The sequence below is a fragment of the Anoplophora glabripennis genome, unplaced genomic scaffold (genome assembly GCF_000390285.2).
Source record: "Anoplophora glabripennis isolate ALB-LARVAE unplaced genomic scaffold, Agla_2.0 scaffold1638, whole genome shotgun sequence".
Taxonomy (NCBI): domain Eukaryota; kingdom Metazoa; phylum Arthropoda; class Insecta; order Coleoptera; family Cerambycidae; genus Anoplophora; species Anoplophora glabripennis.
In genome coordinates this window covers 18697-24928 of record NW_019417717.1, presented here as the reverse complement: position 1 = coordinate 24928, position 6232 = coordinate 18697, and positions in this window count along the sequence as shown.

Sequence of the window (6232 nt, the reverse complement as noted above, 5' to 3'; positions counted from 1 at the left end):
GAAAATCTTGAATATTCATCCATTTTTTGACAAACACTATCTCAAATCTTAAGAATAAAATGACAGTTCTTGATGACAGATAGTAGTAGTAGTAGTAGTAAAGGGGCGGCCTCAGCCTGGCAATTAGGCCACAAGTGGGCCCTTTTTGCCTACCCCGCCGTCCCATCACCTGACCACTCTCTGCCTCTGACCCTCCTCGAACCTACCCGACGCCCTAATGAACGCCAGGATTTTGGTCCATGGAAGGTCTCTCACCTCAACCCCTTGCAGCTCTTCAGCACCAAAGACTTTATGTCTTATTCTCCCAAAGGCTGCACACTGTCCCAGAAGGTGGACAGGGGTGTCCTCCCCTTCGCCACATTTCGGGCATAGAGGGTCCTCCTCAATTCCTATTAAGCTTAAATGCCTCCTAAGTCTGCAGTGGCCTGTCAGAACCCCCACCATTTGGTTTAGGGCTCTTCGACTGAGGCTCAGCAGCCATCTTGTCTTGGATTTGCTAGGTCCATGTATAAAACTATGGGCCTGCCTGCATCCTCTATTTCTCCTCCAATCCAGACCTAAAGTTTGATAGGCCCACTTATTGAGGGCCCCATTAATGCTGCCTCGTGTGATACCTAAGATTGGTTCAGGTCCCTGTCCAGGTCCCCTGGACCCAAGACGAGCTAATTGATCCGCCCTCTCGTTACCAGGGATGCCCCTATGGCCTGGGACCCAAACCAACTCTACTTCTTTTCGTCTGGCCAAAGACTCTAGAGCGTCTCCACATTCTTGGACAAGGGCAGACCTAGTCCTCGGGGAGCTAACCGCTCTGAGCGCGGCCTGACTGTCGGAGCAGATAAAAATCTTCTCCTCTGCACAATTCCTTACCTCCTCCTTGCTTGCTACCATCAAAATAGCAAAAACCTCAGCCTGGAAGACTGTAGCATACATACCCAGTGAAAAGCTTTCCTGGATGCCGCTGCCTTCCAGATAAATTCCTGCTCCTGAAAACTCGTCTTCTACCCGAGATCCATCAGTATAGCACACTAGGGATCCCGGGGAGAACATATCACCATCCTGCTTCCACTGCTCTCTCGAGGGGAAAGTGGTGACATACTTCCTTCCTAACCTAAGCCGGTCCTCTGCTTCCGTAACCCTCATGGCGGATATTGGGATGTCCCTCTCCGCCCTGAGGGCCACGGCAGCATGGCCCTCAGTGCGTCCTTTAGCTCTCCAACCGCCGGCGTTCCTTATCCTAAGGTATGCCGCCATCGCCTCCCTCATAATCCATGTAGGAAGGGTCGGCAGCCCCAGAAGGACCTCTAACGCGGCAGTTGGGGTCGTCCTCGTTGCCCCTGTACTTGATGACAGATAAGTCTATTATTGCTTAGTTGCTTATTCATGCCAATCATTGCGTACGGGTACTGTAATGGATGCACAGCTCAGATTTAAAATTAATATGTAAGTTTTGTAATTTTCTAAAGGAATTATATCTGTTTGAAGCAAATGGACCGTTGCAAGAGCAAAGACCTATAATTGCTTCAGAATGACACAAATGAAATTTTAGAGAAGATGCCATTGAACATGCTGTCCACCACACTGCAGTGCAACAAAAAAAATGAGCTCAGAGAAGGCATTCACCACTTTACGAATGCAGTGAATAATACACAAGGGATTATGTTTAAAAATTACTAGTCGTTTTGGCGATGTAGAGACATTGTTTTGAATTCTAAGGTAATAATACGTGACATTATAATTTAAAATCTATTACCTATCATTAAAAAAAACTAAATATGTTATCAGAAGAACGGTCATTGGAGTAGAAGTTGGGGTAAAATCCACTTTACTACCCATTTCTACGCCACTGACCTACAAAAATTTGTAAATTTTACAATATATTATGCACACATGTAAATGTTAACACCACACCAAATTTGAATCAATTCTTTATAAGCACAGAAAAGATTTCATATATAATATTATATAAATATATTTTAAAAACCGACCAATATGGCCCTGTACAGTGAAAACGGTGAGACTTAGACATTTGCTTTATAAGGCTATTTTAATTAATTATTATTATTTATTGAGTTCTATTTGTGGTTAAAGTTTGATTCACCCTATATATCATCACGGTATATCTAAAATGTCTGAAGGTAGTTGCGAAAGAGCCGTTAAAGTGGATCGTTGCAAAATTAATCCTAAAATAAGGTGGTTTTTAGTTATGAGAAAATAATCGATTCCTAATCTTATTACTTATTACCTAATTTTATTTTATTTACTTACTAGTGTTTAAAATAAAATGTTTATAATCCACTTTTATAAAATACCTTTCATTTACGGAGTTACGACAAAATTTTCACCAGTGAAGAGAGTCACCATGTGTAATTACTGTTTTTACAGGCATGAGATTTTGCAACATTATGGATTTGGTCTGTCTTCAAGATGCAGAAAGTGAGAAATAATAATTTTATTTTGTTTTATATATCACTAATTTTAATTAATTTTAGAGAAGTTTTCCGACAGAGAAATCAGTATGGGAGGTAAAACAAAATATGTAACAAATTATAATAAAGATATTCTAAATATTCTAGTGCATAGCGTTTTTCGTCTTGAATTATATAAAGTACCAGGACATGTGGTAAAACAATTGCCTGTTTAGGATATATTCGCTTAGTTATATGGGAATTCATGTACTGTCGTCGCCTCCGCCATTTTTGTCACCTCCGCCATTTTTGTCTGTCAACCGTATTATTGTTAACAAAACTGCTGGATAAAAGTGAGTAGATATAATAGGCGGTTCTGGACCAGGAAGTGACGTGGCAAGGTCACCTGGGTTTAAGGTCACCCCAAGGTCATGTCAAGGTCACCTGAGGCCAAGGTCATGTCAAAGTCACCTGGGTCAAGGTCATGTCAAAGTCACCTGGGGTCAAGGTCGCCTACGGTCAAGGTCACCTGGGGTCAAAGTCACATGATCAGTGTCCATCGCTCCTTCAGCGGCTTCTTGTAGGCATTATCGTTGTGCAAGAGAAGCGTGGGTGTTGGCATGCAAGAAGTGTTATGGCGGCATGGAAGTGACGTCATACAAGAAGTGTCATGGTGGCATGGAAGTGACGTCATGCAAGAAGTATCATGGCGGCATGGAAGTGTCGTCACATGACCAGTTGGTGGTAAATTTAAAATTCAATCACGATAAGGGCAGGTCAATGACCTCCAAACAGCATTGCGTCATTCTTATCTGGTATTGCAGCATTCGAGGCTAAGTTTCTACAAGTTCAGTCCTGTTTGCTACAGGTTCAGACCTATTTTCCACTGGTTCAGACCTGTTTTCTACTGGTTCAGACTAGCTTTCTACAGGTTCTAACCTGCTTTCTACTGGTTCAGACCTGTTTTTTCCTGCCTCAGACCTGTTTTATAACATAAACTGTAACCTGATATGACTAGTGTAAGTTGTTATTAGCCTTTTGGAATGCAGGAAGTTATCAAGGTTATCAAAAAATAAAAGACATGTTACTTAACATTTTAATTTATTACTTATATCAGANCGGCATGGAAGTGTCGTCACATGACCAGTTGGTGGTAAATTTAAAATTCAATCACGATAAGGGCAGGTCAATGACCTCCAAACAGCATTGCGTCATTCTTATCTGGTATTGCAGCATTCGAGGCTAAGTTTCTACAAGTTCAGTCCTGTTTGCTACAGGTTCAGACCTATTTTCCACTGGTTCAGACCTGTTTTCTACTGGTTCAGACTAGCTTTCTACAGGTTCTAACCTGCTTTCTACTGGTTCAGACCTGTTTTTTCCTGCCTCAGACCTGTTTTATAACATAAACTGTAACCTGATATGACTAGTGTAAGTTGTTATTAGCCTTTTGGAATGCAGGAAGTTATCAAGGTTATCAAAAAATAAAAGACATGTTACTTAACATTTTAATTTATTACTTATATCAGCCAAGTCCATTTGCCACAGGTCATCAAGCCAACTTTGTAGGAGTGTTTGGAAGAAATCTTTTTTCAAACGTTCCAGTAGCTCCAAGAGAGTTTGCCATTCGTAGGTAGAAAATGATAATTTATTGCTATTACCGATGTAATGAAGCATTATTTATTTTCCGTTTCATGCAAGGCCGTTGACCATATATTTATTAATTAGTTAATTAGGTGAGAGCAATTAACCGCGAGTCGAGCCGAAACCGTCCGCTGCCCCACTTTGTCGAGGGCCGCACGCATCATCCCACCACGACTCCTGCCTAGTCAAGGGGGGATTGTATCAATAAAACCAACGATCCTGTACGAGAATCCTCATAGGCATGGGTAACACTGTAAATTTTCGTGTATTGACACAACAATACCGACACGGCTTGCTGTATCAACACAACGTGTCAGCACAATTGTGTCATGATACAGTAAACTGGATCGGATAGATGCAGATGTGTGGCACTGCCTGCGTGTCTGCGCCGCGTTCAATCTCGTTATGGCACGCCGGTTCCTTTACAAGTTCACAATGTAATTCTAATTAGTCCAATTTTTGTAATTTATTTTTGATTATTTTGTTTTATTTACGAAGCCATAGCTATCGCAGTATTCTTTTAATGTTTCAGTTTTAGTTTTATGTTTTTTTAATTTTGCGGTATGTTTTTTTTATCAAAGATATTTATTTTTACTCGTGTTTTATGTAAATATATAGATATTTTAAACGACTTGAGTTTTAATAATTAAAATGCCTAGGTATATTTTGAGTATTAAATTGTTTTACTCACTACGTAATAAATAAGTTTTGGAAAAAAGATTAAATCGGGGACTCTGTGGCCCCTTAACTCCCATAATCGCGGTTCCGCGGTGTCATAATATAATCCCCATCCCATCGAGAATCAGGATGGTGACTCGTGACACCGCGGGCCGTTTAGTAACTCGCAATTCGCAATTTCTGCCATCTTGGGTGTTATTAAGTGTCATGGTGTCACGTGGACTGTTTCAGCACCCATGACACCCAGAGAGGTGTCAACACAAAAGCGCCATTCAACACGGTGTTACCCATGACTAAATCCTCAGTTCGCTGCCAGAACTCGAAGAACTCCAGGTCCAACCCGAGGACCACCCCGAGAACCTGAAGACCGACCTGAGACCGCCATCCGACCCAAGGAGTTAGCCGCCAGAAGCAACCGTCCGGAATAAGTAAGCAAATTGTATTTTCCTATATTTACTTGTCCTGCTATGGTATAAGTCTGGCCGTTTTTGAACTCTGGCAAGACAGTACGACCACAGCGTTGTCGGCGAGGGTTTGGCTGGGTGCTCCACCGCCCTCGTTCAACGAACGTTGTCCGTCACATCGACCGAACTGCTGGTTTGGCTGGGTGCTCCACCGCCAGCGGAAGACGTTGAGTGCAGGCTCGTACGGCAGCAGCGTTATCGGCGACGGTTTGGCTGGGTGCTCCACCGCCGTCGTTCGACAAACGCTGTGCGCCCCTTTACTGAAACTGCTGGTTCGGCTGGGTGCTCCACCGCCAGTAGAGGACGTGAAGGTGTCAGACTGTACAGCAGCAGCGTTGTCAGCGAAGGTTTGGCTGGGTGCTCCACCGCCTAAGCTTGATAAACGTTGTAAGGCACAATAACCGAAACTGCTGGTTCGGCTGGGTGCTCCACCGCCAGTAGAAGACGTTGTGTGTCGGCTGTGCAGCGACGGATAGACCCTCGAAGTTTGGCTGGGTGCTCCACCGCTTCGGGAAGAAATCTGTCGGCCGCCCCGCATTTGAACTCGCACCTCGACCAGACTTTGCCTCCTGTTCACCAACAACATCATTTTCCTGATTACCGTTTGCTTATTTATGCCTGTTATANAAATCAAAACCAAAATAAAGTAAAGTATATAAAGGGTGTTACAAAAATTTGGCAACCGAGTAAAGTACGTTACACCATTCCTTATAATTATTGCAGGACTGAAGGATCTAGCTGGACTTAATCCACACTGTACTTGAATGTTAACATTTGATATTAGTGGAAAAACATTACTTAGCAAGTATATCTGCTCCCACCGTGCGGCTTCTTCATATTTAGCCAGAATATCATCGAGAGGCTTACTATAATCGTAATTTTCTTCATCACTTAAATTAGTGGAAACTTCACTCATTTTACATACAACCTGCTCGTTCGATGAAATAACTCGGACTAAATAACGTTGGTGTTCTCGATCCAGCTATTATGTTTCTTATCATTGTAAACTGATATTTTATTTCCTTTATACAGTTTTTATATTTT